The 27,495-nt window shown below is 45.3% G+C and overlaps 1 protein-coding gene and 1 long non-coding RNA gene across 4 annotated transcripts in view; one reads left to right on the top strand and one right to left on the bottom strand.

The window, feature by feature from the left end:
* CCDC85C (coiled-coil domain containing 85C) overlaps positions 1-27,495 on the bottom strand; it is a 173,337-nt gene that overhangs the window by 80,414 nt on the left and 65,428 nt on the right. The gene's annotated exons all lie outside the window — the stretch shown is intronic.
* On the top strand, positions 1,660-26,232 carry LOC132591755 (uncharacterized). Its single transcript, XR_009557210.1, has 4 exons — positions 1,660-1,790; positions 5,386-5,431; positions 20,933-21,046; positions 25,568-26,232. It is a non-coding gene; the product is annotated as an uncharacterized LOC132591755 (long non-coding RNA).

Here is a 27,495-nt window from a genome sequence, read left to right as displayed (position 1 = left end):
ATTTTCACATGGTTTCCGTGGCCTGCATTCATTTTACGTCAGTTATTCCTTGCTTCGTATTTGTGAGCCCCTTGGGTGGGGTGGGGAGGGGACACACCCCTCCCTCTCTGCAGCATCCAAACGAATGCTTTCATAGCAGTCAATTGTGTAAACAACAAAGGACCAGTCTTTGCAAGCGCTCATTCTGCGCTAGGATCAGCCGAGCAAGTGAAAAGCGATGCAAAGCAGTATGAAAGGGATTTATGGCCCCATTCTAAAAAGAGGTGGGGCGGGTGTGAGCGTGAGTGTGTGGTGTTTTTCTGTGCTGTTGTTTTTTAATGGAAGCTTTCTTTTCCCTTTTTCTCTGTGGAATGCTTCATTTCCATCCCTCAAAACAGTGGCACTCAAAACAATGCTATTGATGTTGACCAACAGAAATCCAACCAACCAACAATAATAAACTGGGTAATACTCAATTGTAGCTCCCATCAGTCAGACTAAGGGATTTACAACTACAGGGATTTAAATGTTAAAGCCTTGGCAGCTTTCCCACGGTGACAGGCTACACTGTGTAACAAGAGCTGATGTGAAAATGGCTCAATCAGGTTCCTTGCAGGGGCCCGGCTCCTGGGCCTCCAGTATTCACCTTCCAGATTCTCCAGCCACACAGCCCCCGGCTGCCCGAAAGTCTCCTAATCCCTTAAGTAACCTCACCCTTTCTCTCTTTCTGCCCTCAAGGCCTGGGGCAGCCTTCCTGAATCCTAGCATGCTGCAGTTGTTATTCGTTTACTTAGATACCGCTTCACTGCCAAGGTTGCCTTGAAGATGTTTGCAAGTACAAAACCATTTCAAAAATACAGAAACATTCGCAAATAAAACGTGGAATAAAACACGACCCCATAAAGCAGCAGAACAATTAAAATAAAAACAGCTAAAACAGCAAGTAAAAGAGGAAGTTCGGGTCAGGAGATCACGGGATGCTCATCTAAACAGGTGTCTTGGCAAGCCGGCAGAATGCCAATACTGATGAGAACATTCTATAACACTGTTGCCACCAGGGAAAAACACCACCTCTGTTAACACACCTCAGCTTGCCTCTGTCACCCACAGAGCTTAGTCCTCACACCTAGGGTGTGTGGCCATCCCAAGGGCCATAAAGTGACGCCTTGAGGGCCACAAATGGTCTCCTGGCCTAAGTTCCTCATCCATGATCTAGAGGGATAAACGTGTGGGGTTCAAGCCTCAGTGAGGTGGCGGAGTCATTGAGAGAAGGTGGTCCATAGAAGGTTCCAGAAGGCAGTGGAAACCCTCTCTACTTCTTACAGTGACACACCACCACATTTCCAAGAGGATTGGGAGGAAAACCACCTCTACTGGCCCACTCTAATGAAGCACGGGAGGTTGGCAGGCTGTGTGCTTGCTCACTTGAGCAAAACAAAAGCCTGGGAGCTGGCTACGTGCAGGATTCCCATTTGCAAATAGACCCACGGAGAGGAGAGAAAGGGCCAATTACTGTTCAGCTAACCTGAAAGAAGAGGAGTTGCTCTTTTCTTTCTTTCTTTTTAAATAGTCTGCCTGAGAGAGTGGCCAGTCATGCTATGAATGTAGGTGCTGCTTCGGGTGAAACAGCTCGGAAACGGCTCATTTCCTCAAGAGAAAGTTGGTTTCCACACACACATTATCTACCACAGGAGTGGGCAGCCTTTTTCAGACTTAGGGCCACATTCCCTTATGGGTAGCCTTCTTGGAGCCACAACAGGCCATTTTTGTCCGCTGCCTCACCACAGAGAGCATTTCCTGTCAGAAGAAAGGTGAGTGCACAACACCAACAGGACGAGCACTGGTGGGGCAAACAGGGACATTCTGGGGTCAAATCAGAAGCCAGGATGTCTTTTGTAATTCCAGGACTGTCGCTAGGAAATCGGGACACTTGGAAGGTATGCAGAAAAAGCCAACTTCTGGTATACTTTTAATAATGTCTGACGCACACCCCAGTTTTGATTCTGGCTTACATTGCTGCAATCTTAGTTCAATCAATTTCATCTGTGGCAGCAAAGCGGCATATAAACATCATCACCACGACTATCTAATTTATATACTGCTAAATGCCAAAATAGATTCTGTTTTAAAGGTATTTTAAAAACAAAACATTATGCTGCACATTCAAATTCCCGTTTCTAGAGTTGCCATATTTCAACTTTTGGGGCAAAGTTGTTGAGCTTTTTCTTGGGGGGGGGGCCAAAGTTGTTGAAGGCTTTGGTTTTTTTGGCCAAAGTTATTGAGCTTTTTCTTGCTATATCTCCCAAAAAAATTGAAGCTTTTGAGCTGTTATTTAGGAAATTCACAAAAAAATAGAATAAATAAACTTCCATATGCCAGGGTTTTCCAGGACATTGTTGCAGATTTCCAAAAATCCCGGCTATGTCCTGGAAATTCCGGACGTACAGCAGCCCTACCGTTTCCTGCCATTATGTTCATTTGACCTCTCAACCCAAAGCACCTCGCAAAGTTTGCCAGAGGGTAATCAAAGGGGATTTCAAGGGGTTAAAGGGGCTGTTAAAAAAAAATCCCCCAATAAAACAGCACAACTCCAGCACTTTTCTGACACACGGACAGTTCATACTTCTGCTTCACGGACCAACTGAAAAGGACCTTACTTCATTTCCTCTAGCAGACCTCCACACACTATTTCTTTTATTTACACACACACACACACACACACATTCCTGTGTATAAGACTACTTTTTAACACAGGAAAATCTTCTCAAAAGTCAGTGGTCGTCTTTCTTATATGGCGAGTATATCCCAAACTCTATATTTTAACTGGAAAAGTTGGGGGTCGTCTTATACGCCCAGTCGTCTTATATGCCGGAATATACAATATATAAACCACCACCCCCAAACTCAACCCCTTATATTCTGAAGGATCATTTAAAGACAGAGTTTTCTCCCTGGTTCTTGCTTTTTACACATACAGCAATTAAACCGTCATTCTCTCGGGTTGCCTTTTACTCCTGAAGCACAATCATAAACATAATGATTTACAGAGGCAATAATCACCAAGCTGGCCTCATTACATGCCAAAGTTCTTAAAATTAGGTGATAAACATTACTCATTAACTTCCCTGCATTCCCCCATCTGTTACGACTGCACTAACATTTTGGTTAACAGTCCCAAACCCCAAATGGGGAACAGAAGACCAATTTCTGAGCCTGGCTGCTTGCTTGTGTTCTAGAAAGCTATTTGGATCCAAGGAGATTCTGTTCACTCTCCAGTGGGCTTGATGGATTTTAATCCTATCAGTATTCATTTACCTTTTACAAGTATTTTGTGAAGGAAATGCAAAAAAGCTGTGTTGGCCCTTTAAAAAAAGTAACTGGAGTTTTCTTGTATGAAGTGGGAGAAGGTGAGAGATCCCAAAATTTGGGGAAAGGGTATTTGTTGCATCTATATTCCATGTTTCCTTTAAAAAGCTCAAGGCAACCTACGTATAAAACAGTGACTGGCCCAAGGTCAGTCAATCAGCAGTGGGTCAGTGCATCTGGATGTTAACCAGAAGGTTGGTGGTTCGAGTCTACCCAGGGACAGCTGTAGACAGGATTTCTGCATCACAGGGGGTTGGACTAGATGACCCTCAGGGTGCCTTCCAACTCTATGATTCTATGATCTGTATGTGTGACCCATTTCTTGATGAATGGCAGTTGAATGTGTCAACTGAATCTGCTGAAAAGCACTACGGATGAGAACTGGGTGAGTCATTACTCTTGCTAATCCAATAGATGCTAAATTTTCCTTGGTTTAACATGAACTCCTGTCCAGGAATTCTTTAGTACAGACCAGCCCAAAGCTGATGCCAAAAGCTATCTAGAGTCAGTGCAATGATGTAGCTCAGGAAAGCAGAAACTTGACAGGAAGCAAACCAGGATCCCTCCACAGGTGGGTCTGTTTTGTTTTGCAAGTCACTAGGATAAGGTTTGGCAACTGAAAGGTCAGGCTGAACTCTCCAAGGGGAAGAACTGGGTCGGGAGGCGACAGATTGCCCACCCCTAACCTATGAATGGGGTGATTTTATTTTTAAAAAGCACAAAAACCATGGTACAGGTGACTAAGAAGCAGAACTCTTTTGTCTTATTATCCAATTTCATCTCAATAAAATGAATGATTCATTCGCTGTCGGGAAAGAAAATTTATTACCACAGTAGGGTTAATTATAGCCCTGCTAACATTATAGCTCTGCACATAGAACTCATCACGTTTTCTCATTCAGAGTGCTAAAAGCCATAAATCTCTTGCCCCATAGGCTCCCACTGAAACATTCCTATCCAGAGGCACACACTTTTGAGTCTGAGCATACTGGTTGGGTTGCTTGGGTGATTCAACGAGCGTGTTTTCTTTGAATGCTGATTCACTGAAATCTAGGTCATAAATGTGTAACATTGCAAACTTTTATTTGATTTATTGACGCACCTACGGCGCTCCCACCCCCTTGGCTGAGGAATAACGTGGCATGAATTGCATGGGAGAATCTGCAGAGCACTGGTCCTGTCTTAGGGCTTGGGATCCTTCTGCTTGTTAATGTAAGAACTGCTGTGCTGATCAAATGTCCAACATTCTCTTCCTAATGAAAGAAGTCCTCGAGTGCAAGAGATGGGACCAGATTTCTTCTTTTGTAATTACTCGGGAGCAATGCAGCCACTGGAGATTACATAACAACCACTGACAGACCTGTTGTGTACGACATTAGCTAATTCTTTCTGTTTTCAAAAGCCAATAGCGTTAGTTGTCAGCACTCTCTAGCAGAGTTAACTCGTAGACGCTGCGATTATCCTGACCTACCTACCTTCCAGGGGTGCTGTTCGAAATAATGTATGCAGAGCATTCCAAAGTGACACAGCAGTGCTAAATATACAAAAAGCAAGTGTTACTTGCTGCTAATTGTGCTTGACGTTTGGCTAGGCAATTTTTATTACTTTATTATGATGATTCATTCCGTTGGTCATTTGCCAGGGCAGTCTCTTGGTGGCTTACAACCAAGTTTAAAAACACACATCGTAACAACATCAAAACAGGACCGTTGTCAAAAATGTAACTCGGATGCGTCACCGGCAGTTCAAAAGCATCACCAACATGGGAGTGAAACAACCCATTTGTCATATTCCATCAAGTGTCTGTGAGAAAAGGACCGTGTTAACCTGGTGCCAAAAAAGCTATTCGTATCGGTGGTTTCACTAAGGGAGCGTTTCATAGGACCCCCTATCTCAGGGTTGTGTCAAGAACCAGGCCTTCTCAGTGGTGGCTCCCTGTGGTGGAATGCTCTCCGAGGCCCATCTGGTACCATCAATATCAGTTTTTCAGTGTCAAAACAAAAACAGTTTTACTTACCCAAACTTTTTTTTCTTTTGCAGGGGGAGTACATTTGTAGCCTGTTCTTTTGCTCATCTTATTAGTGGGGTGAGTTGATTCTACCCTTTTATACATAAGGCAGGTGAACATTTCAGGTTGTTTACTATGCTTGTTTTTAATGTTTGTTTCTCTAAGGCGCTTTGAAGGCAGCCCTGTTTAGGGAAGCTTTTAATGTTTGATGGATTGCTGTATTTTAATTTTTTGTTGGAAGCTGCCCAGAGTGGCTGGGGAAGCCCAGCCAGATGGGCGGGAATATAATAAATAAATTATTATTATTATTTGAGTCGCATAAGTGAAAAAGTGACTAATACGTATAATAATAACAGGCAGGGGACCACAAGGAAAAAGGTCCACTCCCTTCATAGATTCACAGAATTGTAGAGGGCGGGTGCTACTACCGAGAAGGCCCTGTGCCTGGTTCCCTGCAACTTGGCTTCTCACAACGAGGGAACTGCCAGAAGGCCCTTGGAGCTGGACCTCGGTGTCCGGGCAGAACGATGGGGGTGGAGACACTCCTTCAGGTATACTGGGCTGAGAATGTTAAGGGCTTTAAAGGTCAACACCAACAATTTGAAATGCAGGAATCTCGACTAGATCATCGATAACAGGTGATCATCCATCCTCTGCTTGAAAACCTCCAATGAAGGATAGCCCACAACCTCCCAAGGGAGTTCGCTCTTACACATGGAACCTCTGGGGAAAGGTCTCAGATGACAAGTCTTAAGGTTTGCGTCACAGAATCACAGCACTGTAGAGTTGGAAGGGATCCTGAGGGTCATCTAGTCCAACCCCCTGCGAAGCAAGGATCCATGACAAATGCCCATCCCAACCTCTGCTTAAAAACTTCCAGTGAAGGAGATATTATTTTATCAATCAAGGCTGGAGCATCGTTTCCTGATATCAAAACCTCCAGGTGGATTTCAAAGTTATAACCACCCCAGGAGTAGACATAAAGAGAGCGCAAACGATAAAGGCATCTGGGACATCTAGCTAAATAACCTCTATAGAAGTTTGCCCTTGCTGTAATGAATGCAACTTTTCTGCCTAAATTTTAGAGCGAGAACTTCTCTCTCTCTCTCTCTGAGAAGAGAGCAATACTTTGTTCGCTGCTCTCAGCTACCTTCATGGAAATTTTGCCGCAGTGCTACAGCTTGGTGAATTCACAACAAGCAGCTTCCTTTCCAAAGCCGTGCAGGAACTACAAAAATTGCTTCGTAGCCTCAGGCTCCTCACCGAAAGCTACCTGGGAGAAATGTGTGGTCGCAGGATGGGTGTGAAGGGCATTACACATTCCTTTTACACCGAATTACAAGTTGCATTACAGAACTGTGGCCTTTTGACCAATATAAATGTTGTGCTAAAGTTTAAACGGCAGGAAAGAACTGCACGCCGAAATACCATCCCCTTTCCTTGTATGAAATTACAATGCAAAACTCCCACGATTTTCCAGGTTAGCGGGGTTGCAAACTTATTATTAATTTTTTTTTAATGATGATGATGATGAAAGCAGATAACAGGGAAATGAGCATTAAACTAGATTCCGTTAGCTTTCCATAATTGGCTTTCATGCTATGTGAAAATCACATAAAATATGTAAGTTACCAGGTAAGGAAACATTGGGGAAATGGAATGCAGTGTTGTCTGAAAGCAGCCCTGGTAACTGCACAACGTAATCCAAATCCAAGGTCCACTGGGACGAGAGAGTTTGGATTCAGTGGATCTTGGGCTTTCCCAGATAAACTGGACCCCCTCACACTAAGGGGCCAATACGTGGATGGTATCTGACCCAAACTCTTCCTCAAGTTCACTGCTTCTACAAACATTCTCAGAAAGACTTCCTTCAACTCCCATCATCCCTAGCTAGTAAGAACAGTGGTCAGGGATTATGGGAGTTGTAGTTGTATGGATTGTAGTTGTAGGGATTATGGGAGTTATAGTTGTATGGTGCTGGAGGAGACTCTTGAGAGTCCCATGGACTGCAAGAAGATCAAACCTATCCATTCTTAAGGAAATCAGCCCTGAGTGCTCACTGGAAGGACAGATCGTGAAGCTGAGGCTCCAATACTTTGGCCACCTCATGAGAAGAGAAGAATCCTTGGAAAAGACCTTGATGTTGGGAAAGATGGAGGGCACTAGGAGAAGGGGACGACAGAGGACGAGATGGTTGGACAGTGTTCTCGAGGCTACGAACATGAGTTTGACCAAACTGCGGGAGGCAGTGGAAGACAGGAGTGCCTGGTGTGCTATGGTCCATGGGGTCATGAAGAGTCGGACAAGACTAAATGACTAAACAACAAAAGTTCAACAGTAGCAGGAGACCAGAAACACCAAATCTACACTGTTTGGCAGCAGCTCTTAAGGGCTCCAGTTTCTCTACCTGGAGATGCTGGGAACTGAACCTGGGCCCGCCTGCATGCAAGGCAAATGCTCTACCACTGAACTACAGCCTTTCGCCTTCCTTCCTCTCATACTTTAGCAGCCAGTATTTCACATTTCCTAGGAAAGTCACTGGGCAGCCCTGTGTGCCATTCCTTCTGTTACAATGCTACAATTCTTGAAAGAAAAAGGCCATGCCCAGCCAAGGAAGTGCTAGATGGGGGTAATGTCAAAGATCTTCCCTCCGAGTTAGCTCATCAGCCTCTCCAACTGACATCTTCGCAAGGTGGGAGTAGGCAATGTCTTTCAAAATGAGCAGCATTCCAGCCGCCTGCACTCTCTTAAGTCACCAAGGGCAGAGATACAAAGGAAACAGGAAGGCTGGAAGGAAGAATCACAACCGAAAGGTGCAGAGACAAGAGATCTTTTCATGCTGCACGTACTTCAAATTCCTATTCTGGCCATAATTACAGGTTATTTATATATGACCAACAACCTCAAACAGTAACAGTGGTGCAAACAGTCAACTGGGTGGTTATTTCAAGATTCCACCAATGTAAAATACGGAGAAGCAAGACCTGCAACAAACTGGTCAATGTGGAGTGTCCCTGTTCAGGGTTCCAGTAAGCCAGGCACACACCATTCTGTCTCCTCGCCCTCAACCCAGAATTCCGTTCAATGCCACCTCTCAATCAGCACTCTCTGACCGATGAGCACACTCAATACTCACTGGACAGCTTAGGTTCTTCTGTCCTGCCTTAATTTTTTTGTTGCTGTCCTTCTTCTAAAGCTCTTTGCATTTTTGCAATCCTCAGGCTTCCCCCAAACTTGCTATAACACCTACCCCTTGTGCATGTGTAATTTTAGCTACAGACCCAAAGCCTTTCCCAACTTGGTACCTTCCTGATGTTGCTCAACTCCCAATTCCCATCATCTCTGACCACCTGGCTGGAACTGACGGGATTAGGAGTCAGAAGGGCAGCAAGTTGGGGAAGGTTGAGCTATCAGATTATTCATTCTCTCGCTGGCCTCTCTCATGCGGCATTCGCTACACAGTCCTTTGGCTCTACATCAAGGGAGTGAGCAATAACCAGACAAGTAAAAATAGGGATGGGTAGATTTGTCGCTTGCCAAATTAATGTAGACATATTCTTTTCGCATGAAGAGTGGACAAACAAGCCATTAAGGATACCAGGAAGAGTGAGCAGAATGGCAAAGGTTCAATTTTAAATTTGTAGATTGTTTAATGTGATAGTGACAGAAGGGAGCAGGGATATGTATAGTCCAGTTCCTGTCTATCGGTGAGGAATTTCTAGGGTGCAGTCTTGGCAGAAGTTGACAGGACAAAGGTGACGCTTGATTCAGTAATTAATGGAAAAGAAAATGCGGCGTGACAGGTTGGGGCAGCAGAAGTAATAGACAGCTGCCAACCCTATGTTCACCACTGCTTCTGGATTTATTTGGATAGCCTAACTACTGTTGTCTATGCTCTGGTAACCTCAAGGTTAGATTACTGCAATGTGTTATATGTAGGGCTGCCTCTGAAGAGGCTTCGGAAACTTCAGCTGGTGCAGAATTCAGCGGCCAGGTTGCTCACCGCAGCAAGACGGTTTGAGCATATGACACTGATCCTGGTCTGACTGCACTGGCTACCAATTTGTTTCCGGGCCCAATTCAAAGTGCTGGTTTTGACCTATAAAGCCTTAAATGGCTCAGGACCACAAAACCTCAAGGACCGCCTCTTCCCATATGAACCTTACCAGGACCCCGAGATCCCCTTCTGAGGCCCTTCTCCGTGTGCCTCCTCGAGAGGTTCGGAGGGTGGCAACACGAGAATGGGCCTTCTCTGCTGTGGCTCCCTTTCTGTGGAATGCTCTCCCCAGGGAGGTTCGCCTGGTGCCTTCACTATACACCTTTAGGTGCCAGCCAGAAATGTTCCTTTTTAACCAGGCCTTTGGCTGATCTGATTTATATCCTGTGCGCTTTTAAAATGTGTTCGGGGCGGGGGGGGGGGGGCTATTGGGTTGGTTTTTTTAAAAAAATTATACGGTCTTTTGTGGTTTTATAGCTTGATTTTATTCTGTGAACTGCCCTGAGACCTCAGAGTATAGGACAGTATATAAATTCAATAAATAATAATAATAACTACATTTCACAATGCCCAACCACTTCCAGGCCCTACTGCAGCTGAAGTCAAGCTACCCCTCATTCTCCTATTCCCAGAGGGCATCTGCTTTGCATGCAGAAGGTCCCAGGTTCAGTCATAAGGAACAGTCAACTGGATCAGCCCAAGGGCCCATCTAGTCCAGCGTCCTGTTCTCACAGTGGCCAACCAGATGTCTGTGGGACATCTGCAACCAGAACACGAGCGCAAGAGAACTCTCCCCTCCTGTGGTTTCCAGCAACTATTGCTGTCTGCAGCTGTGAAGGCAGAGCATAGCCCTCTCCTCTAGGGATTAGCCATTAGGTCCAGTCGTGGACGACTCTGGGGTTGCGGCGCTCATCTTGCTTTACTGGTTGAGGGAGCTGGCGTACAGCTCCAGGTCATATGGCCAGCATGACTAAGCCGCTTCTTAGTCATGAAACCAGAAGCAGCGCACGGAAATGCCGTTTACCTTCCCACCGGAGCGGTACCTATTTATCTACTTGCACTGTGTGCTTTCAAACTGCTAGGTTGGCAGGAGCAGGGACCGAGCAACGGGAGCTCACCCCATTGCAGGGATTCGAACCACCGACCTTCTGATTGGCAAGCCCTGGGCTCTGTGGTTTAACCCACAGCGCCACCCACGAGGTATTTGCCTAGTCCTCTTTTAAAACCATGTAAGCTGCTGGCCTCCACTGCCTTCTGGGGGAGCGAGTTCCATAGTTTGACTATGCGCTGCATGAATAAGCCCTTTCTTTTCTCCGTCCTAAATCTTCATTGGATGTCTATGAGTTCTAGTGATTTGGGGGGGGAGAGACACTTCCTTAAATTTCTCCATGCCATGCATAATTTTATAAAGTTCTATCATGTCTTATTTGCCTCTTTCTTTATCCTCAGCATCTCCTGGTAGGGCTGGGAGAAAGCCCTTCATAAAATTGTGAAGAGCTGGTGCTGGTTCATGTAGACAACACCAAGCTGGACAGAACAATGCTCTTGACTTAGAATAAGGCACCTTTCTATGTTCCCAGTAATAGTGTCTCACCAGATATACACTGATGACTGCACTTGGCAGGAGACTGTCTCCTATAGATACCATCTTATCAGGAAGTCTGTCCCGCAAACTACAGAAATCAGGCCTTTAGCATCATTGCACCTACCCTTGGGAATTTCCTCCAGTTAAATATTAGACAGGCACCATCTCTCTGTTGTCTTTTCAACACCTGCTGAAGACCTTTCTCTTTCAAAAAGTCTTTTAGATAAAGATATATCCTAGTCTGAATCCGCATCAGAATTGCTTTCAGATGCAATGCTGCATTGCTTGCGCATTTGCCACCCTGGGAAGGAAGAGTGGAATATAAATTTAATTAATTCACAGCAACCACTAGCACCCTATTCAGAGAGGGCTGAGAATTGCAACTCCCTGAGCCAGGGTGCAATTCAGAGATCATACCTCTGTCAATATTAATGTCTAAAGAAGGGCGAAGTTAACGACAAGCATGCCTTCCACCCCAGATCCTGCTGCTCTCCCTTATCTGTTTGTGGGCAAAATTGCAAAACTGGCTTGCTTTACCAGTCAACCTGATGATGGAAGAAAGGGATGAGTAGCAAGGTCTTGGAAAAGATGGGCACAGTGAAAACTCATTCTCCTTATTGCTTGTGCATTGCTAAATGCAAATAGTGACCTCCAGGTTGCAACCGGGCAACATAGTTCTTGTTGTTGTTGTTGCTGCTGTTGTTTTATTTATTCATTCCATTTATATCCCACCTTTTTCTCCAAGGAGCTCAAGGTGGCATATATGATTCCCCCCCCAATTAATCTCCACAACAACCCTGTGAGGTAGGTTAGGCTGAGAGGCGATGACTGACCGAAAGTCACCCAGTGAGTTTCATGACCAAGTTGGGATTTGAACCCTGGCCTCCCGGGTCCTGGTCCAACACTCTAACCACTACACCACACTGGTTCTCCTAATTGTTCAATAGTTTACGCTTCTATTCCGCTGACCAGCTGAAGCTGAACTTGCAAGCTGCAACCGAACGGAACGCTATTATCTTTGTTTCTTGATTCGGAGTCCTTCGGGAAACCTGGACGTTTCTCCAGAAGTCCTTGCAATCTTTCCCTTTTCACACTAGTAATCTGTAGTAGCAGATGCCATTGTGCACCACTGCTGCTCACCTGACCTCCGACCATTGGTGCTGCTTACCAGGAGGCAGAGCAGGAGCGGGGACAGCAGGGAGACACAAATGCGCCAGTGGAGCCAATCTGGTGTATCCACCGGTTTGTTTGCACAGCTTCAACCTTGCCACTGCCTTTCCTCTGCCTCCTAATAAGCAGTAGAGATGCAACTGACCAGAGGGTAAGGTGATCTGCGGCACCCCATCACGCCTTCTGCTAATGCTTAGCTGGTGTCTGCTTCTCTCATTGGCTGCTACATCCTTGTCCCCACCCCACCCCCTCCTCGAATCAACCTTCTTAAGAATAGCGCTGTTGTACCACAGCCAGTCAAGATTTGGCTGCGTGACAGCTTCACTGTGGGTAAAGGAAGCTAATTCGTTCTAAAGGTGTGTTGGGCTTCCATGTGACAGCACTTTTGCTCCCTTTTGCACTTCTCAACCCCCCCCCCCTAAAAAAACCCAACAACCCAAAGTGTGTGTGTGTGTGTGTGTGTGTGGTGGTGGTGGAGAATGTTTTTTTCCTAGGGAAAAAAAAAAGCACACGAGATGCCCACTCAATGCCTCAAGAGGTTTCGGTCAAACAAATATTTCAAAACAATGCCTCCTTCTTCCAGTTTGATGAACAGACGTTATTTGCAGTGTTTACTTCCCGCACTCCTACGAGGAGCTTGCCAGGATAGAGTGCTCATCAGAGAAAAGATCGGGTGGGAGTCAAAAACGAGTAAAAATAAAAGCCAGCTTCCTCAAGAGGTATCCAACTTTTGCTCCCCTGCCCTGCTCTCCGGTGATAATCAGGATATTGTTCCAGTGTGGATTATCTGCAAAGGCCATAAACATCATTTAGTGTACTGGTAAACAGACTAGGTCAAGGCATCCCACCTGGGCAGCAGACATGCACCACAGATTATTTGAAGAGCCTGTGCACATAGCAATACTGTATATATATGCAAGTATGGAAATGGCCTTTGGGGGCAGATCTTGCTGTGTGTGTTTTAACTTGTAAGTTCGGCCTTGCAAATAAGATCGCAAAAGTTACTAGCCTGCTAGGGCCTGGCAGAGGAGGGGCGGAGAGCTACCAGCTGCATTTCTATGCCGTGAGGAGAAGAGGGGATTTACTTCTTTGGCTGCCAGCTCAGTTTCCTCTGCTGGACAAAATGGAAAGGCAGCAATATTTCACCAGCCTCTACCAGTCCACCTGCAGGGAATTCCATGCACTCGCCAGCATGCAATTCCTGGTCACTTACAGCTGCAGAGCGAGTGCTTAATACAAGGCTGTGAAAGTTAAGGCATTGGTGCTTCTCGGAAGTAGTTAGTTAAAACAGCCTTCTGTGTCCTAGAGCCCTCCCGCCTCACTTTCTCAGCTTTGGGCAGGAAGAAGGAGGGCTCCAGGACCCTGCCAGAACCTTGTGCCTCCTTCCCAAAGCATGGAACCTTGCTTTGGACAGGCAGAGCAAGGGCTGGTGGGTGAGTGTGTCAAATTTTGCCCTTGCTCCCCAGCCCTATGCACCAAGGTATGTTGCCCGTGGGTTTCGGGTCAAAGTACCCTTACAGCCCACTTGGTATGAAAAGGTGGACCACCCTGAGAGAATACTGAGCTAGATGGACAAAAGATCTGACTCGTTAGGAAGAACTTCCTGACAGTAAGAGCTGTTCGACAGTGGAATTTGCTGCCAAGAAGTGTGGTGGAGTCTCCTTCTTTGGAGAGGCTTGACAGCCATATGTCAAGTATGCTTTGATGGTGTTTCCTGCTTGGCAGGGGGTTGGACTGGATGGCCCTTGTGGTCTCTTCCAACTCTTATGATTCTATGATTCAGGAACATGAGGCATGTTCCTATGCTGTGTAACAGCTAACAGAGCCTTGTTTTAAAACACTAGCCTGGTAGCCACAGGTAACCTAGAGTGAGTGAGATTGCTACAGCAGAAATGCCGCACACTCTCTCTGCCCACCTCTTTCTGCAATGAGTAACCAAACAAACCCCTGTGTTGCAAAAATTACGTCAACAATATCGAAGGCAACACGATGACCATAAACAATATACAATATGAAAATCTTTATGGAATATCTTCAAAACATCAAAAGAAATAAACTGAAATCTTTGAAAGTCTCTGGAAGTCTTTAAATGAAGCGTGATGCCAGACTTTGCCCGGTGGAAAACAAGTTGTGAAGCTTTGTGTAATCAGCACTTTTCCATAGCATTTGTCATTTCCATATATATCTATTCGGGAAAAAGGTGGGTTAATGAAGCAATTCTATATCCTTCCACTGCGCTGATGAAGAATTCTACACAACAGTAGTCATTATCCAGAATCACTGTTCAGTGTTGCACTGTTGGACATCATATTTGCTGATTACACAAAGCTTCACAGCTTGTTTTCCACCGGAAATAAGACTTTCAGGGACTTTCAGAGACTTTCAAAGATTTCAAACATCTTTTGATGTTTTGAAGATATTCCATAAAGATTTTCATATTGTATATTGTATATTGTTTATGGTCATCGTGTTGCCTTAGATATTGTTCACCTCATTCTGCAGGCGGATATTCTATCTCTCTTTTTTGCAGGTTGTTATCCTTTCTGGACTTCTTTATCCTTTCTGGAAGTGGGATGAGCACATCAGATGGGGAATTCCTAGTTTAAAATTGGCTGAACTTGCTTGGCAGCCTTAGTTCTCTCTCCCTTGGCCTCCACCCACAAACTGCAAAGTTGGAATAGTAATACTGGCGCATTTTAGAGCAACCTTTGCCAACCCGGCGCCCTCCAGGTGTTTTAGGCCACAACTCGCATCAGCCCTAACTGCCGGCTGTGGTGGCTGGTGCTCATGGGAGTCGTAGTTCAAGATGTTCGCAGGGCCCCTTGCCTGTGAAGGCTGCCTTAAGGGGCTGTTGTAAAAGATTGCCAGGATAATGTCCGTGATACACTTTGTATGGCCTCCAAACCAGAGCAGTGTTGTCCCAAGTCACATGATTCAGTGGCATTGCTGAAGCCAAGCAGGTCTGGGTTTGGTGTGCTTTAAGTTCCATCAGGGAAGGCGGGGTGTAGATATATAAATGCTAAATATCTTTTGTGACAAAAGAGGATTGGAATGCCTGGAGGAATGGGCAACTTAGGCACCAGAAAGTCTTCCCCATTCCACAGCCATGAAAAGTGTGCAGTTTTAAGAGTATGATTTTAGAACTGCCTAGCAAAAACATAGGTATCTGAACACACTTCATTCCTCTGGAAGTGTGTGGCCAGCAGGAAGGAAGAAACGACTTAGATGTTTCCCAACAATGCCACAATCATTGCAGGGCTTCCTTGCACAACATTTACTCTGGCAATTTAAAAATTTGGACCGTAGCCTACAAGTCTTCCATCTGCCATCTGCTGGGAAACTGGCCTCGTAGTGTGAGTTAAGATAGAACTCATCATACTACTGACCCGGAGATGTTTCACATGTCTTCTTCTTTGGCGATCACTTGTAGCCGAGTATGATTGTCTTCCATAAACACGGTTTTAACAATGGGTCCGTAAGTGACTGTGGAGGCCAATTCTGGATCCACACGTCCTTCCACAGTGGGGACATTGGTTTCTGGGCGGGAGTTGATCACGGTGTGGATTTGCCAAGCGTGCCTTCCTCTAAGCACGTTTCTCCCTTGCGTCCTGAGATCGAGTTTCTTCAAAGCCCATGACACCTTTGGTAAAGGCTGTTTTCCAACTGGAGCGCTCGCAGGCCAGTGTTTCCCAGTTGTCAGTGTTTATACTACATTTTTAAAGACAGTCTTTAAACCTCTTTTGTTGACCATCAGCATTACGCTTTCCATTTTAAAGTTCGGAATAGAGTAGTTGCTTTGGAAGACGATCATCAGGCATCCACACAACATGATAAGCCAAACCATGGTTTAGCGTGAACAGGTGACCTAAGGGGTCCTGAAGCAGAGATTGTGGCTGCTGTGCTTCTCCTCTGTTCTTCCTACCCCTGAGCAGCTGAGAGCTAAACCATGGTTTGGCTTAGGGTGTGGCCCGGACTTGAGTTCATGGTGTGTCTCGCCCAAAAAAAACATAGATTACAGCTCGTGGTATACCTGCAGTAAGACAAACCACAAGCCTAAGTTTTGACAACACATTATGAGTAACACATCTAGTTTTCTATGTTGAGGGCTCATTTCTGTCATGCTGGTCCTTCCTGCAATGCAGATAATTATTTGAGGCTGCAGTTCTGTTCCATTACCTGGGAGCAAGCTCTACTGAACTCAGTGGAACGTAAGACCATGTCTAAGATTGCACAGTTGGTATGAACATATTTTCCCTCTTGTGGCATCAACAGAAAAAGAAGAAGGGGAGAACAGAGAGACTGTTTAGCAAAGTTTCTGAATTTCTCGTTTTCTGGAAGGTCAGGTTGTTCGTTGCTCAAGCCAACTTCATAATTAATGGCTTTTGGCTTCCTCTGTTTACTTCTGGGGTTTTCTTTTAAGTTGCCTGTTCCTCAACACACAAGGACTAGCAGCAGAGATAAAAAAACATTTCTTCCCCCCTATACAGACATGAAGGGAGCCATCGCGTACAACCGTGATATGCAGAAAGTGTGTAAGGAACTGCATTACCAGGTACACACTCATTCAGCACCCACTTTGGCTTGTCTTGCTGTAAACCAGCCTTCACCAACGTAGTGCCCTCGAGACTGTTTGGATTACAACTCCTCTCAGCACTCAGCACCCAGACAGCACAGCCAAGTTTAGTTATAGCCACCAAATGTGGAGCAGGAAACCCAAGTCAAACTGGGGTTTGTGATTATGCTTTGGAGGCAAATTATGGTTATCAATAACCGCAGTTTCCCAGATTTAAACATCATGGCCAACTATGGTTATGATGAACCAGGAAGTGCAGGAAAGAACTGGATTATGTAAGGGAGGAAGGCAAGGATGGAGGGGCATGCAAGCAACAGATATTTTCCCAGGGGCCAAACTTTGGTTAGGCAGATGATATCTGAACTGAGGGAGTACGTGTTGGATTGTATGCTCTGAGTTAGCAACAACAACTTCTTATGTAAGGCAATCCTGATCTAAAGGCTAGGAAGGCAACAGTTTGGCTGGATTAAAGAGAGACTCTTCTAGGGCTTCCAAACGTCAGGTATGTTTTTGGTACTTCCAAATCCTTTGAAGCAAGGGACTTCCTTGTGATCACTGCAGTTGATACCAGCTTGATAAAACATAATGATGCATGTCACAAACAACTGTGTGTTAGATAAATTAATGAAGACAATTCTGGCAGCAAACTGGTGAAGTATAATGTGTCAACATTAAATATAGTGCAGTTACAAAATTTTCAGGACTGTGCTGCTCAGAATTGTAATGAACACAGTTTGAGTCCGTTCCCTGCAATTCTTAACACTTAAATAAATGGGTTTTTTCAGAGTTGTAATGTTAGATTTTATGTTTTTGTAAACCACTTAGACAAATTCTTACCACTCAAGCAATATCTAAATGTTGCTGAATGAAATTTAAATTGCTTTTCTTCATTTTAAAAATGCCACAGTTTGTTGGTGATCTGTGCTCTCTTTCTCTCTCTCTCTCTCTCTCTCTCTCTCTCACACACACACACACACACACACACACAATCCTCCTACAGAATGATACACACACAATCCGCCTGGGACTATATTATGTTTTACTGAAGAGAGGCAAAACCTGTGACTCTCAAGGTTCTGCTAGAACACCTCTCCCATCACCCATGACCAATAGTCACGATCGCAAGGGATGATGGGTGTTGTAGTCCAGTAACATCTGAAAGATGTTTAGCCATCCCAGCTAAACATGCTAAAACATCATGTCTGAAGGGCAAGATTCCAGACAAAACTTTGCCTCTTTAAAAATTCTCAAAACACCAGTCAGTGTAGGGAATTAAAGCTGATTTCAGGAACCAGAGTAGTGTTGAAAGGTTCAGATGTGTTCTAGTTGCTGCTGCAACTTCGGATTTACTCTAGCTCTTGGCCCTGGCATGTTCCAGCTTGTCAATACAGTGGAACCTCAGTTTATGAACACCTCAGTTTACGAATTTTCGGTTTACGAATGCCGCGGACCCATCTGGAACGGATTAATTCACTTTCCATTACTTTCAATGGGGAAGTTCGCTTCAGTTTATGAACGCTTCAGTTTATGAACAGACTTCCAGAACCAATTACACCCATGCTTCGGGTTAAGTACGCTTCAGGTTGAGTACTCTACGGACCCGTCTGGAACGGATTAATCCACTTTCCATTACTTTCAATGGGAAAGTTCACTTCAGTTTATGAACGTTTCAGTTTATGAACAGACTTCCGGAACCAATTGTGTTCATAAACTGAGGTACCACTGTATCCTTCTTAAATTGTAGCGCCCAGAACAGGAAACCCTCCTGCTAAAAGCCCGCCTAGTAACCAATGATGTTGTTGTTTCAATGTCATGAAAATGCCCATCTATTTGCAAGGTATATGGGTATTTTATGCAGAAAATTTAGTTCTTCTGGATTTTGTACGTTCACATTCTGCCTTGTATTTCAACCTGCTCCTTTCATCACTTGCGGCCTTGATTGTTTTAGCGTTCTCTATAAGTATGCAATGTAATTGCCATTGTACACCGCCTGAGATCTTCATGATGACGAATGAGTTAGAAACCACTCTAATACTGTGAAATAAATAAATGAGCTTCACTTCGCGAATCCATAAAAGGGGCAAGAGAAAGAGTTCCTGCACACCCTCCCGTAAAATTTGTCACAAAAGCATAGGTCCATGTGCGATGCTTGAAATAGCTCTACTCGGTTCACACCCCACCTGTGTCATAAACCGAAGCAATAATGCTAAAAAGGTACTTAGTGAATTGGAGCAAGAAGTTAAAATGTGGCTTTCCCAGAACAGTTTCTAAACATTGCCGAGCCTGTTAAAAGTTGAGAATGTCACTGTTCATATAAATCCCATTGGGCTTATGTTAGCTCCCTCTGAATCCGAGTGGAAGCTTCCCCATTGATTGCAGCATCCTGTGTTCACTGATTTAATGGCTCAAACATCCCGCTGGAAATGAACCATCCGGCTGGAAAGAGGCACAGAAGCCTAGCCTAAGCTCTCACTCCCACCCACTTTTATCAATATAATTATCTAGGCTAAAGTTTGCCACAAGCTGGAGCAAACTAGGTACACGACTGAGTATCCTGAGGTTAACGATGGATTTATTTAATCTACGGTGGGTTTTCACATTCAGCAGGTAGGCCGGAGCCTGGATTCAACTGAAAGACGAATCCACAACTCCAGGTCAGTTACCTTGGAGACAACTCGGGGAAGTGAGCCGATGCAGGGGAGGCAAAAATTACTTATTTAGAAATGTTTATAGACAGTTGTATCACAAAACTCTTAAAAGTGCTGTACGTAATCCAAAACACAGCTCCTGGTTTATACCCCTGTTTTATAAACAGGAAGATCGTGTGTCAATTTCACCAGGGATAAAATTACACCCCAAATTTAGACTATGATAGGCCTAATCAGATTTCAACAAATCTACTTGCTTGCCGCATCTAAAAAATGGGGGGGGGGGGGTTGGTTGGTTGGTTGGTAATTGAAGCCAATGCTTCAAGGTGCTCATGCTAACACGGCTCCCTTCCTGGGGGAAATACAAGGGGACAGTTTGCTGGGGTTGGGCAATAGGGTGATGACTTTTTTACAACCTCATTTCCCTGTATCATAATTGATGAGCTTTCATTAAAGATTAGATAAAATCTTACTTTCAAAAAGATTTGATTAAAAAAACCTCACATACAAAATGATTTTAAAAAAATTATTTATCAGTTTTTTGACCATTTTTGAAGTCACTGTAAGCGGATATAAAATTGAACCCAACCTTTAGAGTCACATACAGTATATACAACATTATATAGGGCCATCAAACACACAAGGAAGCTTTTTTTAGCTGCAGTAACAGTATAGACAGCTAGAGGGCGATGTTTTGCTACCTCTCCTGTAGGTTCTTTTCCCCAGCATGCCCGGCAGGGTCTGCTGGCTGAGTTTTGAGGTCCCAAAATGCAGGTGTGACATTTGTATACCCTATGTTGCTAAGAACACTCCCCATTGTGGAATGTGGCGTTGTGTCCAAATTTGATACGAAATATATATAGAATTGTTAATACAATTTTATGAAATGGTAAAACGGCATACAAAAAAAAAAATCAAAAACGGTTTGTGCATAACCTTTTTTAACATTTCAATGGAATATACCTCATTTTAGTCATTAATAGGCAAAAGTTCATCCATCTGTGCTACAGGAAATAATTTTTGAGGGGGGAAAATGAAAAAGTCTTCACCCTAGTGGGCAACTATAACTTTTGATTTAGCCAGCAAGGCTAGCCAAAAATTATAGACCCCTGATCATGATCAAAGCCATTGGCAGAGTCATCCCCTGGGCTGCAATTCCTCACTAGAGAAGTGTCTTAGCTGGGCGGCAGAGAATGCTTCACATCCGTAAAACACCAGATTTAATTTCTAGCATGTGCTTCCAAGAAATTCCAGGTGCATGTACCAGACTAGCTATGCATACCAAAGACACAAAATCTCTGCTTCAAAAGGAAGCGCGTGTTTGTGTCTTTGACCTATGCTGATTGCATTGCTATGATGACCATGCTTTAGCAAAAATGTATCCGCAACAAGTATGTGGCTTTTCTTTCGTAGTTTAATAAATTCAAGAGCAAGTTTATTCAGCTCTTGTTTCTGCTCTGTCAAATAGAAAATAGTGCCCCCTTTAGATAAGAACATGGTACCTTGCGTTAACAAGAACATGTCTGCTCACAGTTTAATGTCACAGAGCGTCTGGGCACCACGAAAATGCTTGCTCTGAAAAAAGGACTTGGTTTTTTAAAAATAGATGCATTAAGAACACCGCTTCGGCAAAAGAACAGCTCCTGATCCCTGCAGAAAACTGTAACTCAATGAAGGTGGCAAGTGCATCCCAACCACCACCACCACCAAAGCAGAAAAGGTAGTGTACATCACTTCTACACCCACACGTATTATTAAACATGCCAGAGATAAGGAAACTCTGTGGGCGAAGACTATACACAGGCAATTACACAACTTAAACTATCGTATCTACTCATAAATGCTCTGGAAAGGGGGGGGGGAACTTCGCCAGTCATTGCCAAGGAAGAAATTGCCGTATAAAAACTATTACCGCAGAACCCTAGCAGCAGCGCTGCTCTAATTACAGTTTCTTAAGAGCACAAAGCTATTGGGCATAGAGAGCCAATCAAAGAAGGTTTGAATTTCACAGCAGCACCACAAATAGACCCCCTCAAACTAAAGAGGACGGCAACAAATCAGCGGTTGATCATTAACGTCCCATAACCTCACTTAGCCTCGCCAGATGTCTTGTATTCTAAAGGGACATCCCGCAATGCAAAGGACTGGCCTTGGGTTTTTGTTTTGTTTTTTGGAGAGGGGTGGTGGTATTGCGGAAGCCACATGGAAATTCAATCCATATAGCTTAGCAACTGCCATGAGATGTCACAAAACCACCCTCATAGGGAATAATCTCTCCCTTCTTTTCTAAGAGAGGGGAAAGGTAAGCGGCAGCAATCTAAGTGCCTTGTATTGAGGTATTGGCTCATTAAAGGTAAAGGTAAAGGGGCCCCTGACCATCAGGTCCAGTCGTGTCCGACTCTGGGGTTGCGGCGCTCATCTCGCTCTATAGGCCGAGGGAGCCGGCGTTTGTCCGCAGACAGCTTCCGGGTCATGTGGCCAGCATGACAAAGCCGCTTCTGGTGAACCAGAGCAGCACACGGAAACGCCGTTTACCTTCCCGCCGGAGCGGTCCCTATTTATCTACTTGCACTTTGATGTGCTTTCGAACTGCTAGGTTGGCAGGAGCTGGGACCGAGCAACGGGAGCCCACCCCGTTAGGCTAATAAAGCAAAGTGATTAAGAACTATCTACAGTGGTACCTCGGTTTGCGAATGCCTTGGGGAGTGACCGCTTCGGTTTCCGACTACCGCGGACCCGGAAGTGTTTACATCTGGGTTCCGTGGCGCTCGGATGCGCAGAAGCGATCTGCGCAGCGTGTACGTGTGCAGAAACGCTCTATTGGCACTTCACGCACGCGCAGTAGCGTGCCTCGGGGAGCGACCAACTCGGGGAGCGACCAGCTCCCCGGAACCAATTGTGGTCGCAAACCGAGGTACCACTGTAGTTGGAAGGGACGCTGAACGGCTTCTAGAGAGTTCCCAGTTCAATGTTCACCTCTACGATTAATTTTTAAGGTGCCTTAGGCCAGCGGTTAATATTCCTAGCTTCTGCAATATCTGTCTACAATATGGTGACAGCAACATTGTTCTGTCCCAGGGGTAGGCAACCTAAGGCCTATGGCCCACAAGTGGCCCACAGGGGTGGTTTAACCAGCCCCTGAGCTGCCCCCGAACCGAGCCGCCCGCTTGGCGATTCCCTGCCCGCTACACTAAACTGGTGCAGGGACTAGCTTCCGCAGCGGCGGAAATCACAGCTGCGCATGCGCAGACGCCGGAAATCACGTCTGTGCATATGCCAGAAATTGTGGTGCCCACAACACTTTTCCAGATTTGCAGGTGTCTCCCTCCCCCAAGGTCTGGGGAAGCTTCTCTCTTGTTGTTTTTATGGTAAATAAAATCCTAAATATTTAAAAATAGAAGGATGCTGCTGTGGGAACCTCTTTTTTTATCTCTAACACTGCTGTTCTCTCTTCAACTTTCAGAACAACAGATTTGCATATTGTATTTTATACAGTCGGGTGTTACTTATTTTAAGACAGGGGTCGGCAACCTAAGGCCCATGGGCCACAAGCGGCCCATGGGGGTCATTTAACCGGCCCCGAGCCGCTCCCGAACTGAGCCACCTGCTCGGCAAGTCCCCGCTCACTGAGCTAAACCAGCACAGCATGGCACGGGGACTCGCTTCCGCTGCGCCGAAAATTGCATCTGCGCAGAGACACCGGAAATTGCGGGAGGGGGCATGCAATCCAGCCCATGGAAGGATCTCCACTGAACTGGCCCAGGCAAGGTAAACCTTGCCAATCCCTGTTTTAAGAGATAGCCCTCATTCTAAAAGGTTTTTCCTACGCAGCTCGTTCAGGTTTAACTTGGAAGAAAATGTCCCTAGCTGTACTAGGCTGCTCAGAGAACCGCAGTCTTATTCTCATTTTTCACACTGCCATAGAACATAGAATATCAGAATTAAAGCACTGAAGTTTTGATCTGATAATCCTACTTTAAAACAAGGTTTTGGCTTTTGCAAAAGAAAAAAGCTCCCCCACCCCCCCTTGTTATCCAAAGTAATATCCAGCATTTTTAAAGCCTCTCCTTAACAACAAAATTGGGGCCGGGGGGGGGGGGGGGAGAGAGAGAGCAGAGAAAAAGAGAAAGGAAACTAGAGTATAAAGTAGGTCAATCATGTCACTTAAATTAAATCAATTTCAGCATTGCGATCAGGTGCTTACAAAACAAGATGAGGAATTCAGAAATATTTTCTACAACGTTTAGCAGAGCCTCATTATAATTGCAAGTTGTTGGATTTGAGAAGATTAAAAGTCAATTTAGGAACATCGAGCATGAGCCAGTTTTACTAACAAGCTTCCTAAAGTGTTTTATTTGAAGTGGGACAAGCATGGAGAGACTGACAAGATGTGGCAGAGAACTCTCATTTTAAAAGTGAGGGGGCAGAATGAGCCCTGACGGAGTCCCCACCCCCACCCCGAAAAGGAACCAAGGGCCTTACAGTTGTCGCAAGTAACCAAACATGACATTTCCAAAGCGCTGCAGAGTGCTTAAAGCACGTCACATATGCATTACTTCAGTAGCACAACAACAATCCTGTGAGGTAGAGCAGCCTAATTTGCATACTGCTGACCAGGGGTTCAAACTGAGATAGTGGTTTTCCTAAAGGCAGCTAGAGAAATCTTGGCTGGGGCAAAATTTGAACTCAGGACTTCCCTGTTCATCACTCATCCTCTCACACTATGTGAATTTGCGGTTGGGACAGAGGTTTGGAAAAGCAGCAAACAGACCAGGGTGTCCAAAGGCGGAAGGGTGGCTGGTCAGTCAGTGTGGACTGGCCCCTACCGGTCAGTGTGGGAGACACTAAGCTAGATGGACCAAGGGTCCGATGCAGAGTAAAGCAGCCTCCTAGGTTACTAGGAGTGCATGGGGATTCGAATCCAGACCTTCCAGAGTAAACCCACTACCACAGCACATTTACAGCCAGAAAGAAGGTATTTCTTCACACAACACACAATCATCCGGTGAAACTCACTGCCACAAGATGTGGTGATGGTTGTTGCTTTATACAGCGTTGGAAGCGGGTTATGGAATTTCAAGGAGGGCTCTTCAGCCAAGCGCTCTTTAGCTATCATTGTCAAATGGAAGCTCCAAACTTGGGAGTCAATATGCCTCTATAGGTACCAGCACTGGAGTCAAGTGAGGCTAAGTGGCTGCTCCCCTCAAAAAAAATCAAGTAAATAAATCGCTGTCCCACCACCACTCCCCTGGCTCTGAGCCTTCTTACCCAGGGGAGGGGAGGGGGGGGGTCCCTGGCTGGTGCCAGCAAGTCCATGACAGCAGAGATGAATAACCACTCTCAGCCGGAGGACCACATTTCCTTCTTGAAGACCTTCTGGGGAGACCACATGACCATACCCTCCAACCCCTGGTAAGAAAAATCCAGGATCAGCAGCGGCGCAGCACCGGAAGTCGCTTCTATGCATGTCTGGACATGCGTAGAAGCAACTTCCGGTGCTGCCGTTGCCCGATTTCCGGTGCCCAGACATGGGCAGAGCGGCACCAGAAGTCACTTCTACGCATGTCCAGACATGCGCAGAAGGAGCCTGCCTGGCAGGTAGGAAATCCGGGGGATTTATGGGATCTTTTTTCTATTCGGCATAAGAGTGGGAAACGGGTTTAAATACGGGAGTTTCCCGCGAAAAACGGGAGACTTGGCAGCTATGCACATGACAGGTCCAGAGGCAAAGGACACGGATAATTCTACCTTTGCTCAGCAGGAGAAAATACCCTACATTCAAGCAGGCAAGAAGCAGTGTCAGATTTCCAAGGCATTCAAAGGTTAGGGGGCTAGACCGGGGAGGCCAGGGTTCAAACCCTCACAAAGCTCACTGGGTGATCAGTGCCTCTCAGCCTAGCCTGCCTCACAGGGTTGTTGCGAGGATAAAATGAGGAGGGGGTGGACCATGTGTGCCCCCTTGACTTCTTTGGAGGAAAGGTGGGATAGAAATGCAATGCAATAATAAAGCAGGGCTGCTGAGGGATGTGGCCTTGAGGGATTCCTGAGGACCAGAGAGATTGGCCTGGGGCAGGGGGGCTCAGGACCTGAGCTTCACCATCCCTGGGCTGCATGTCCTCTTTTTGGGCTATCTGGTTGGTCAAGGTAAGAAGGATGCTGGACAAGCTGAGCCTTGGATGTCACCCACTAACAACTTAAGATGGTATTGCTGGCTTTTGAATGCTGATATTTCCCTTCCCAGAAGCTTCCGGCCACACACATCTCAACAGGAACAGATGGCCTTCTCATCACTCCCACCCACAGCAAAGAATTAAATGCCTGCGCTCAACCATCAGGTCTAAGCAGCTGCATTTTACAGCTCGGCGAAATCAAAGCATCGCGGCTGGCTTTCAACAGTGGGACACCCAAGGAAGGCAACGACCCATTATCTGTAACACCCAGTACAATTGGTTTATTGAGGCCCGGAGACACCCACCCTACCCATTCCCAAAGTTGGTTCCATCAAAAGAACCAAGCTACAAAAAGAAACAGGGATATGCTTCATTGGAAAGAGGTGGTGTCCTGCCTTAGTTAGCATCGGAGCTCTATGGCGTGATAAGGATAATTCATATTAATGTTACGGGGCCAGGGTGTGCGTTGTGTTATATTTTTGTTATTATATATGAAAAGTCCATTCTAGTTATGCCATTTTAAAGCAGGAAGTGTGAGACATGTGTTTCCTCAAAGGAGCTGTGTGGTGGCTGTAACCACATATGAGCAATCTTCCTTTCTTTTGCTGTAGTTTCCTTTGCACAAGGGATAATAAGGTGCGGGGAGCCTCATGTTGAGACCCCAAAGCTCTACATTACATTTGAAGTGAAGCAGAGAGAACCGTACAAAGTAGAGCTCAACCAAAGCAGAGCTCAACCAAAAGGCGCAGCAGAGACTGTATTTTTTGAGAATTTTAAGGAAAAACCATCTTCCACAAAAGCTGCTGCTTGCCTTCTATCACTGTGCCATACAGAGCGAGCTCACGTACGGTTTATGTGTGTGGTACGGAAGCTGTACTTCTCAGGACAGAGCAGGGCTGTGTAGAATTATTAAAACAGCAGAGAGCATTATTGGCTGCTCACTCTCCCCCTTAGAACAAATCTATACTACCAGGTGCCATAGAAAAGCCCTAGACATATCAAGAGATCCAACGCACCCTGGTCACCATTTGTTTCAGCTCCTGCCATCGGGACGGAGATATAGAACTATGCAGGCAAGAACGAGCCGTCTCAGGAACAGTTTCTTCTCTAGAGCGATTTTGGCCTTAAATGGAAAGCCTGGACTTTGAAGTCATCTTATTTTACTTGTTATTTGTATTATATTTACTGTTTTTAATTAGGTTTTGTAATTTTTGATTATGCGGAATGCTTTATCTGAGTGGATGTAGCAACTGAGTAATTTCATTTTTCCCGCAAGGGGACAATGACAATAAAGATATCTTAATCTTAATCTTAAAACAGCTCAGGTTAACATCGGCTTGGCTTTCCAAAGGGACTCCCCCCCCCCCCCGCCCCGCCACTTTAGACAACAGCCAGATAACTTTTGCCATCAAGAGCTGACCGCTATTAAATGCTGCCAGCATGATGTGCGGGGCTGATGATCCATGGAATGGATTTTCCATCGCAGATTATCACCTGCATGAAGGCCCAATTGCATTGCCATGGAAGTGCAAAGGGACTTGGGGGGGGGGGTAATGAATGGGAGAGGAAAGAAACCAGGGGGGCTTCAGCAAGACAATGCCTCTTTCCCCGCTTTATTAGCTGCCACATTATGCATGCAGGATAAGCCTCAATCTGCCATTTATCTAGGTACTTCTCACATACATTAGGTCTAATTAAGAATAAACACCGGCTGTGTATTCCCCCAGAAACAATGAGGAGCACAGGAGGAAATTTCCCAAGTATGAAAACGTCAACAGGCACCAGTCCAAACTGCCTGGCTGACTCTTGATTTGATTGCCGGGTGACAGCTCATGCCTTCTTAGAGATAGTGCTAAAGTATTTTAATCTGTATTTTAACTAATTGTTTTTATGTTTTATTGTGGTTCTGTTGGTGTCAGCCACTTATGGCCTACTTGAAATGAGGCTGCACTTTAAATTTTAATACTGTATTTTAATCTGTATTTTAATTAATTGTTTT

This window comes from Zootoca vivipara, chromosome 1 (assembly GCF_963506605.1).
Source record: "Zootoca vivipara chromosome 1, rZooViv1.1, whole genome shotgun sequence".
Classification (NCBI taxonomy): domain Eukaryota; kingdom Metazoa; phylum Chordata; class Lepidosauria; order Squamata; family Lacertidae; genus Zootoca; species Zootoca vivipara.
The sequence above is the reverse complement of the archived record's forward strand: the minus strand, read 5'-3'. Positions and strand labels throughout refer to the sequence as shown.